The sequence below is a fragment of the Dasypus novemcinctus genome, chromosome 14 (genome assembly GCF_030445035.2).
Source record: "Dasypus novemcinctus isolate mDasNov1 chromosome 14, mDasNov1.1.hap2, whole genome shotgun sequence".
NCBI lineage: Eukaryota > Metazoa > Chordata > Mammalia > Cingulata > Dasypodidae > Dasypus > Dasypus novemcinctus.
The window spans coordinates 107,780,287-107,791,614 of record NC_080686.1 but is presented as its reverse complement, the minus strand read 5'-3'; the positions used below and the strand labels follow the sequence as shown (position 1 = coordinate 107,791,614).

The following is an 11,328-nucleotide window of genomic DNA, read 5'->3' as shown; positions in this document are numbered from 1 at the left end:
GAATTCGATTACATTTTATTGTACATCTTTTATCTAAGTCCTGGAATTAGCTATTTTTCCAAAAAGTCCGTATTCTGTTTAGAAGGAAATGGTATTTTATGGTATTTGATCTGGGGAAGCGGACGTGGCTCAAGCGATTGAGCTCCCGCCTACCACATGGCATGTGTTCCCGTGCCTCCTCAAGAGAAGACGAGCAGACACAGAGAGCACACAGAGCGCAGACAGAGAGCGCCAACAGGGAGGGGGATAGACAAATAAAATAAATCTTAAAAGACAGCAACCATGATCTGGGCTAGTGTGTGCTTATTGCTATTGAAGGAGGTGCCCCTTTCATAGAAATATATATATATATATCCTGTAACACATATATATCCTATAACATATATATCCTATAACTTCTATATAATCCTATAATTTTTATATATATCCTACAACATATATACCGTATAACTTATATATATACACACACACACACAGAATAGAAGGTGCCAGTTCAGCCTTTCGCTGGGACCTGTGGACCCATAAAGATCCTCCAGGTGTGCAGAAAAAATGTTCCAAACAGATTCTTGTGCCTTTCTTTTAAACTCAACCTCCAGTACATAGAGCAAGGGCCATGTTTTCAAATTTTCATAGTTCAGCTCTTGAATCGGTTTTGATTGCTATAGTCTTATGGTTGTCAGGCAAGCTTCAGTAGCATTTAAAGTCCTCCAACGTAAGGTGAAATGGTTTAAAAAAAAATGCAGTGGAAGATTGCTTCTCAGCCTTTTGGCTAAGAGCAAGTGTAGTATCTGTTCTTATCAGTTTAATATCTGCTACGTCCTCTATCTGAGGACAATGTAGTAAATGGATTTTTGGAGTCAGGAGATGGAATACGAGCTTGCTCCATCCGCTCTACGTGTTGACCTGGCATTGCAGTACCTCCAGGAATGGTGCACCCCTTCGGGGGCAAAAAAAGAAAAAAAAATGCACAGGAAGCAGATGTGGTCCAAGCAGTTGGTGCCTGCCTACCACACGGGAGGTCCCGGGTTTGGTTCCTGGTGCCTCCTAAAAAAAAAAGATGAGCACACAATGAACAGAGAGCAGGCAGTGAGCTTGAACAATGGGGGAGGGGGGAGAAATAAATAAAATAAATATTTTTTAAAAATGCACTGAGCTAGGAGATAGTCACTAGCCAATGGCCTGCTCTCAAAATTCATATTTTAATATAAAATATTCATATAGCATGCTCCACCTCTTTCTGCTAGTTTCTAGAAAATACTCCATTGCATATGCAGTTTCAAATTTGTTTCAGAGTTATGTAATAAGTCTCTTGCAATACTTTAATCAACTTTACCAAGGTGAGCTTTACATACAATAAAAGCACCCATTTTAATTCAATGAATTTTGACAAAATTTATACACTCCTGTGACCAACCTCATACTCAAGAGATAGAGCATTCACATCAACCCCGTAGGTGCCCGGTGCTCCTGTGTGCACAGTTCCCCAGCTCCCTCCCAGCGGGCTCCAGGTCACTGCTTATCTGCTTTCTGTCATTTGGTTTAGATTTCCCGTTTCTAGAATTTTGTGTGAATGAATCATACTGTGTTTGTGTCCTTTATGCATTCATGTTATTTATTCGTATTTCCTCTTTCTCATTTTCAACCTTTGTGGAGATTTCACTATTTTGCTTGTATGTTGGCCTTGTGTATCTTCCTTATTTTATTTTGGTTTCCTAGTTCATTTAATCACACTCTTTAAAATTTTCCTTATAATTATTTGGGTTTAAATCATTGGTCTTTCCTTAGGTTCTAGATTTAAAAACATGGTTTATTAATTTCAGCCCCTCTTCTTTAAGTCTGTAAATTTCCCTGAAAGTACCACTTTCATTTAAAACAAAAGTTTGTACTGATTTTTTAAAATATGTCAGTTCTAGGAATTTTAAAAATCCTATTATAATTTTTCTTCAACATATGAACTAATCAAAATATATAACTTAATTTCCAAATATTTGGAATTTAAAATTTTATCTTCTTTGTTATAAACCCTTAACTTGGATGTACTGTGGTCAGAGGACATGGTCCATTTGATAGTTTTAAGTGATAGAAATCTGGACATTTAGAACAAAATGAAAGTACTGTTCAAGGTTCAGTAGAAACCATCTGACCGCTGGTGGCTGGGGGTTATGGGTAAAACAACTTGCTCCAGTGGTAGGGGGGGTCGGAGCCGGGAGCTGAGGGAGCACCCTGGACCTGTCGATACTGACATCCCTCCTGAGCGACGCACAGCTGTGGAATAAACAGTGTTTGGTTTGACCAGGCAAGGGGAATGGAAGCTGCACCTGTGGCGCCCCCACTGCTGGCGTTTTCATTCTAGACCACCCGATCCTGCCCTACTATGTTTCCCTAGCCCAGGATCTGCTTTTGGTTTAAGCTCCTGCCATGCGCTCTGTCTTCCTGCAGTCTGGGTGGAGAGACCCAGGCTTGAGTGGTGGGATTAGAACCCGACAAGAGGAGGGTAAGATGTCCTTCCCCGGGGAGCCCTGCACACAGAACCGGTGGGCAGGGTCAGGAAACAGGCTTTGAGAGCTGAGCCCACCTCCACTTCATAGTCAAAGAGATAAAGTATCACAAATCTCATAAACTCTGATAGTCAGGAGGGAGGTTGGGCAGACAAAAGGGGAGGCAGGGCGTGGCCCGGAGTGGAGCGGAACGAGCCAGGACAAGGACGAGGCCAGAAGCCACACACGCGCTGGGCTGGGGCCGCGTCAGGACCTGAGCTTCTCAGTAGCAAATGTGAACAAGAAACCAATCCCCAAAGAATCTGTTAAAAAAAACAACCAACTCCTGGAACTAATGGACGAGAATAGCAAGGTTGCAGGATTCCAGGTTAATAAACCATAGCCGTGTGCTTTTTCAAAGAACAATTGGAATTTAAAAAGTAAAACACATTTATAATAGCAACCTCAAAAATAATTATGTATAAATCTAACAAAGGATCTATGTGTGGAAAATTACAGAACTCTGATTAAAGAAGATCTAAATGATGGGGAGATAATCCACATGCGGAGATTGGAAGGCTCACTATTAGACGCCAAGACTTCCCAGCTTGAGCTTTCGAGTCAACGCAGTCCCAATCAGAACCCCAGGCAGGTATTCTGTAGTAGAGACAAATCCACTCTAAAGTGTATATGGAAAAGCAAAAGACCTAAATAACCAACTGTGCACACCAGATTTTAGACAGCTGGCCTGGCCAGAGGATCCTTGGGACACCTCGGCAGCTTGGATTTTGCTGATCCTGGTGAGCGGCTCACTGCCCGCACTGTTTGTGCAGACCAGCCAGTTGCTTCCCTGCATTGGAATTAGCTAGGCAGAGGGTGCCTGCGTGGCCAGCCCCAGGAACAGTAGGACCCGGGCTCCGAGGCTCTACGGAGCCTCCCAGTTTGACGATGTTTCACGTGTGTTGTCACAACTCGTAGCTGAGGATTTGAGCACATCACGTGTGACTCCGCTGGGAGACGACCTGGGACACTTCTGTCCGGTTTCCTCCAGACTTCGCCCCATGCGCCTTTTCCCATTGCGAATTTTGCTTGTCATCTTTTCACTGCACTAAATCACAGCCATGAGCATGACTATATGCTGAGTTCCGTGAGTCTTTCTGGTGAATCATCGAAACTGGGGGTGATCTCGGAGATGCCGACACACCAACACAACACTGAACAAGAACAGAGCTGGTGCTCACATTACCCAATCTCGAGGACATACAGAGAAATGGACGGAACAAAACAGCAAGCCCAGAATAGACCCACATAAACAGAGGCAACTGACTTTTGACAAAGGAGCAAAACAATTTCAATGGAGAGAGAAGAGTCTTTTCAACAAATGATGCTGGAACAATTGGATGTCCAATATGCAAAAAAAACAAAAACCAAAAAACAAAAACATAGACACAGATCCATTAACTCAAAATGGATCATAAATCTAAATATAAAATGCAAATGACAAAACTTCTAGAATAAACACAGAAGAAGAAAATCTAGGTGACGTTAGGTTTAGTGATGAGTTTTTAGATATAGTTCCAGAAGCATGATCCAGGAAAGAAAGCATTAAGGAGATAAGTATATTAAAATTTAAAATTTCTGCTCTGTGAAAAACAGTTAAAAATGAAAAGACAAGTCACAGATAGGGAGAAAATATTTGCAAAACACAAAGTTGATAAAGGACTTATTTCCAAATATACAAAGAACACTTAAAACTCAAAAAGAAGAAAATAACTCAATTAAAAAAATGGGCAAAAGATCTGGACAGGTACCTCTCCAGAGAAGATATACAGATGGCAAATAAACATATGAAAAGAAACTCAACATCATTTGTCATTAGGGAATTGTAGATTAAAATAACAATGAGGTCCTGCTACACACCTATTAGAATGACTGAAATAATAATAATAATAAACTCTTTACAACAACAGTCACGTGCAAGAATGTGGAGCAACAGGAACTCTCATTCATTACTAGAGAGAATGCAAAATGGTACAGCCATTTTGGAAGACGGTTTGGCAGTTTCTTATACAGCTTACAGTGTGATCCAGAAATCATGCTCTTTGGTATTTACCCAAATACTTTGAAAATGTATGTCCACACAAAAACTTGCACAAGTGTTTATAAAAGATTTATTCACAAACACCAAGAATTGGAAGCAACCCAAATGCCCTTCAATAGGTGAATGGATTATCAAACTGCAGTGTGTCCATTCAGTGGGATATTATTCAGCATAAAAAAAAAAATAAGGTAACAAGCCACGGAAACACATAGGGGAACTTTAAATGTGCAGTGTTAAGTGAAAGAAGTCAGTCTGAAAAGACTATATATTGTATGATCCCAATTATATGACTATCTGGAAAAGACAAAATTAGAGAGTAAAATGGTCAGTGGTTGCCAAGAGTTTGGAGGGAGAGTAGGTTAGACGAGTGGAGCCCAGGGTATTTCTAGGGCAGGGAAACTATTCTGTATGAGTCTGTAATGCTGGACACTTGACACCATGCATATGCACAGAAAGAGTAAACCTTAATGTACGCAATAAAAAAATCATTTAGGAGGCTGGGGGAATTCCAGGAGGGAATCAGAATATGGAAAAACAATCTACGTGTATTACAAATGCATGAAACAAACTCAGTGAAAAGAGTAAGGGGAAAAAAGATGTCAGCTTGACTTAAGCATCTTTGGGTTGAGTGGAGTCTAAGAATAAAGGCAAAAGAAAGTGTACCCTTGTTGATAAAGTTGTTTCCATGTGCATATGATACTGCTGTATATGCATGCTGAAAATGAGAAATATAAATAAATGGATTGTGGGTGGTGGGAGCCAGGTTAATTACTATTGGAGGGGGAGGTTAGAGGTAAGCAAAAGAGGCGGCTAGAATGATCAATGAGGCAATGGATTAGAGCCAGAAACAAGAGTATAAATTCACATTTAGCTAAATAGGGATATAGATTGTTTAAGCAGAGAAATACTTACGGATGTGTGTATACAAGGGATGGGTATATACATGTATATTTCCCTGTTCTGTCAGCTGAGAGGACCTAGAAGCAATGACACCCAAGTAGCAACAAGCACACTCAGTGCCAAGATTTTGGTTTCTAAGACCTTTTTCTAATGAAATGAAACAAGGCTCCTCGGAGAAATGGCTGATTCTGGGACTGAGGCAGGAAATATAAGATGAGCCTGTATCATCTTGCAGTGCCAAAGAGCAAGGAAGCTCTGAAAAACAAAAACTATAACATTTACAATGACACAAGGATGTCAAAGGGACACAGGAGCCAACTGAAAAAGCTGCCACTCACCAAAGCTGCAACAATTTGAGTAAGAATATAAATAAAGCAGTACTGGATTATAACCTAAAGTATGAGTCCATCCTGATATAAATAAAATGACTGAATAAAAAATAAATGGAGGGGGACAGTCAGCTCTCCCATGAACAAGCATTCCTCATGATTTATGCAGATATCCATCAAGGTGGTGGACCACCCCTCTCCTTCATCATGGATGTGTATAATCACTTCCTTCCTACAGCCTGGAAAGGGGGGAAACCTGACAAACACTACCTTGTCCAGGTATGGAGATGGGAAGTCATGTGGACAGAATGTATCTGTGCTAGGATGTAATGAAAGTGGCATTTTGCTTCTGTAATCTTTTCCCCTCAAACCCAAAATCCCAGTCTAATCATGAGAAAAAACATCAGAGAAATCCCAATTGAGGGACATTCTGCAAAATCCCAGGCAAGTATTTATCAAAAGTGTCAAGGTCACCAAAAACAAGGAAAGGGAAGCGGATTTGGCCCAATGGATAGAGCGTCTGTCTACCACCTGGGAGGGTTCAAACCCAGGGCCTCCTGACCCATGTGACGAGCTGGCCTACGTGCAGTGCTGATGTGCGCAAGGAGTGTCGTGCCACGCAGGGGTGTCCCCCATGTAGGCGAGCCCCCCGCACAAGGAGTGCACCTCTCAAGGAGAACTGCCCAGCACGAAAGAAAGTTCAGCTTGTCCAGTAGTGGTGCCACACACATGGAGAGCTGACACAGCAAGATGATGCAACAAAAAGAGCACAGATTCTGGGTGCCACTGACAAGAATACAAGTGGACACAGAAGAACACACAGCGAATGGACACAGAGCAGACAACTAGGGGTGGGGGGAGGAAGGGGAGAGAAATAAATAAAAATAAATTTTTAGAAAAACAACAACAACAAGGAAAGTCTGGGAAACGGTCACGGCCAAGAGAAGCCTAAGGAGACATGACAACAAAATAATGGAATTCTAGGACAGAAAAAGGAGACTAGGTAAGACCAAAGGAGTTTGAATAAAGTATGGACTTTTCTACATAAAATACCATGACTTTAAAATGCTGTTTGAACTAAAGTAAGGGGGAAATGAAAAGGAGAAATGAGTTTATATGGCTACGAGTTTCTAAAAAAGAGTCTGGAGGCTGGCAGAAGGATTGCCCTCATGCACAACTGAGCAGAGTCAGAGAGACAGATAAAGCAGATACAACCCCCAGATATTGGTTCCTTTGAGGGCTAAAGAGACCCATGGGAGTTATGGTCATGGCCGATGGGGTTAACTACCAGGTCAGATGGCCCCTCTTTGGAAATGGTGTTTATGTGTGATGAATCTGGACTCAGATGGGATCTTCCTTCATAAGACTTTCATGCTAATGTGCTGGAGGTGCAGTTAATGTTGGGGTTTAAGATATATTTAGGGGATTTGAATCTCTGGACTGGCAAGGTGATAGCCAGGTCCTGAGCCTCAACAGACTCCAGCACCTACAATCTGATCTATTGGACTTACCACACTCAGCTAAGATGGAGTTGAAGAAGGACAACCACCACACCATGGAGCCTAGAGTGATTACAACTGAAAATGGGAGGATTGCATCCAGCATCCATGTGGAATCTGAGCCTCCTCTTGACATAGAGGTGCAATGGACACAACCAATCCAATGTCCACATAGAAGAGGTGGCATTGGATTGGGAAAAGTGGACATGGTGGATGATGGGTATGGGGAAAGGCAGGAAGAGATGAGAGGTGGAGGCGTCTTTGGGACATGGAGCTGCCCTGGATGGTGCTTCAGAGGCAATCACCAGACATTGTAAATCCTCACAGGGCCCACTGGATGGAATGGGGGAGAGTATGGGCCATGATGTGAACCACTGTCTATGAGGTGCAGAGGTGCCCAGAGATGTACTTACCAAATCCAATGGATGTGTCATGATGGGAACGAGTGTTGTTGGGGGGGGGAGAACGGGGGTGGGGGGTGGGGTTGAATGGGACCTCACATATATATTTTTAATGTAATATTATTACAAAGTCAATAAAAAAAAAAGTATGGACTTTTGTTAATAACAGTTGTCAGCACTGGTTCATTCATTGTAACAAATGCTTGATATGGGGGAAGCTGGGTGCCAGGTATGCGGGAACTCTGTGTACCATCCCTGCAATTTTTATGCAAATCTAAAACTGTTCCCAAATTAAAAGTTTGTTTAAAAAAGACAGAAACCAATCAGCTGCAAAGTTTACTGTGTCCAGAAGGAGTACAGATATCCTTGCTGATTGGGGTGCCGCCTGAAACCCCAGGGGGGTGATTGTCACACACATCGGGGTGCATCCCCAGGACACCCCCAGCGCAGCACTGGGCCTCACGCCAAGGTCCGGCTCGGTGACAGCCACTCTGCAGGGCGTCCCTGTGGGAGGGCGGTTACCCGTGCAGCGAGCCCTGGGCCCGCGGGCACCCTGGCAGCCTGCGTGAGGCAGGGGCGAAGCAAGGAAATGACGGAGGAACGATGGGAACGCGTGCCTGAAGCCGGCGCCCCCACTTCCCTGGCATGTGTGTGCACGTGTGTACTGTATTTTATTTATTTATATAAGTAAATATTTTATTAACCTGTTTTTAAATATATGACTTTTGCACTTATCCAGATATACATTTGGAGATGGATACTGTATTCAAAACAGCAGATTCACAAAATAATGCCCTTCCTTGTAAAATGAATATATTTCTACTCCATTCTATTTCACTCCACTCCATTCCATTTCATTGCATCTCATTCTTTTTCATTTTCCAAGAAAACACCCCAGCTAATTTCACGACGTGATGCCCAGGAGCTTGACACACACGCTTCACGCACACTAGGGGGCAGCGTGGAGCAGGGACCCAGGTGGGCTCCTCCCTTCACCTCAGTCTGTTCATTCTTCTGCAAAATGAGGACAAAATCATCTTCTCAACACGGCCGGACTCCAGCTAGCCTGGAGACGAGCCCGCCTGAGAGCCACGGGTGCTCCCACCCCCCTGCCACGTCCCATTGCGGAGCTTCCGGCCACCTTTTGAGATGCCGGATGCGGGACTGTCCTAGCAAGTCCCCGAGGAACGACGCCCCATTGCTGCAACGTGAAGCACGCGGACTGGCTGGTGGGCACAGGGGCCCCTGGCGCTCCTAGGGTGAGGGCAGGGCGAGGGGCGGACGAAGCAGCAGGGACTCGGGTGCCTCTTTGGCCGCAGGCACCCTCACAGGCCCTCCGTCCAGCAGTGCCGCTGTGGGGGGGCTCCCCAAGAAAACGGACTGGAATGTCTATGCCAGGGTTGAGCAGAGTGAACCGTATTTGCAGTTATTCCCATGATGTAAAAAATACGGGGGCTGCGCCAAAATAAATGACTTGCACTTCCACCACGTGCTCCACCACCCTCCTGGCCGTCACCTGGAAGGAAGGGCCACCTGCTCGTGGGGGCTTCTCATGCCGAGGGCACAGGCCGTGCCATCTGCTCGCACATTTCTGCTGTCCTTCCCTCCTGTCCTGTCCTGCTGGAGGCTGACTCAGGGCCGGCTGACTGCAGGGAACAGGGGAGGGCCACAGTGCCCTTGGGATAGGGACTGGAATTTTCTTAGGTCAGAGGGGCTTGGGGAGTCGAGTGGTTGGAATGAGAGAATTGAGTGCCTGATTTGCAGCTGCGAGAGGCGGGGTGCGGTGGGGGGATGCGCTGGGGGGTGGGTCTGTCTTCCTCTCACCCCCTCTGTTGTTGAGTCCCACCCAACAAACCCTTTCTCCTGAAGGCGTGGCTCCCCTCGCTGGCCGCATCCTTCCTCACTCATCCTTTACTTGATTCCCCGGGGGGTACCCGCTTATTCCGCAGACTTCTTCATCTCCAGCCGAGGGGCTGCCCTGCAGGACCTGAAATTCTGGGTCCCTGTCCAGAGGAGAGGGACAGAAGGCGTGGCCGGCTGGGACAGCAGGGTGGAGCCCGTTCAGCTCGGCTGGGTTGTGGCGTCCAGTCTGGCCAAACAGGGGCTCAGGGAATCCTGATGCCCCGACACACTGGGACCCCCACCCTGCAGAGACGCGTGTGGTAGACTGTGGCCCCAGCCCTGCCCATGCTGGGGGCTGAGGGGCGTGGAAATCCAGCGCGAAAATTCATAAGAGACAGAGGCTCTGCTCCAGGCTGGAAATTCTGGGACTCTCAACTCGGTGAACTTCTGCTAGGCGGAGGGTCTTCTGGGAGTGGAGAAACAACTGGCTGGAGAGGGGGGCAGGTGCGGGGACCCAGAGCGGGGCAGGTGTGCAAACCTGGGGGGTGCTGCCTAGTGATGCTGCCCCCACCCAGAGGCTCTCCTCGTCCTTGTCCTCTCCACCGGGGGCTAGCCCCGGATCCCCCAGGTCTCCCTCCCTCTGAACCCCATCTTCCCGCTCCAGGGGATCCCCCGGAGGAGGGTGGCCCGGCCCAGCCTGACCAGCCCTGAGCTCTCGTGGGCCCCACCTGCCCCCAACCTGCTCCTGTGTCCATCTCCTGGGGGGGGACCCTGCCTGGTCCACGGGCACAGGCCCCAGAACCCCCGCCCGCCCCCGCGGCCGCCGCTGGCTCAGGCTGCCCGCCTCTGGTCTGGCCCGGCGGCGCTGGACGGTTCTGGCAGGTCTGGCCCAGTGGGTGGTGGCCGCGGCCCTGCCCCTTTGCCGAGCCTGGGCGAGGAGAGGCGGGGCCTGGGCACGCGTGGAGGGGGACCAGGAGCCGAGCAGGAGAGCAGCGCGAGTTTATTGACTTCGTGGTGGTCCCAGGGCGCGGGCGGGAGAGACCCCCAGCTGCTCTGCGGGGCCTCCTGGCACGGAGGGGGCAGGAGGCGGGAGGGCCCTGGCCTTGCCCGGCTCGCCCACCTCCAAGAGCCCGGGACGGCCTGTTGGGGGGAGGGAACTCCCGGGCAGGGTGTTTACTCTGAGCCACCACCCCGGAGCGGGAGCACCCACGCACCCGGAGGGGCAGGGGCGAGCCACGCCCCCCGCTGCGAGGCCCGGCGCGCCAGGGACGGGGCGGCAGGGCCCAGGGCTGAGGCGAGGGCGGTGGGCGGCGGGGGGGCGCGGGTCCTCACAGCAGGGCGCGCAGGAGGCCCAGGCCGAGCAGGAGCGCGCGGAGCGGGGCGCGGGCCTCCCCGCCGGGGGCGGGCGCCGCGTTGCACAGGCTCCTGGAGCAGCAGTGCCGCCTGACCTGGCCTAGGATCCCGGGCCCCGGCGACCACGTGACGACCGAGTTGCCGTTGGGGCATTTGACGGCACAGCGCTTGCTGACGATGATCATCTCGTCTGTTTCTGGGGAAGGGAGGAGAGGGCAGGTGGCCCGGAGCCGCCAAGCGGGAGCCGCGCTGGGCGCAAGGAGGCACGGGGCGCGGCCCGGCCACCGCGAGCAGGAGGGGCCGCCTGCCGAGCGCACAGGGCGCCGCACCCAACCTGCCGGGGGCTGGAGGGGTCCGCTCCCTGAGGCCAGCATCGCCCGGGTAGCCCCCGCCGCCCCGGGAGCGGCAGACGGGATGGAGAGGCAG

General features: G+C 48.6%; 1 non-coding gene across 1 annotated transcript; it reads left to right on the top strand.

Annotated features, from left to right (window-relative positions):
* The first annotated feature begins 749 nt into the window (after window positions 1-749).
* LOC111763269 (U2 spliceosomal RNA) lies at window positions 750-940 on the top strand. Its single transcript, XR_002796164.1, has one exon. It is a non-coding gene; the product is annotated as a U2 spliceosomal RNA (small nuclear RNA).
* Window positions 941-11,328: the final 10,388 nt, after the last annotated feature.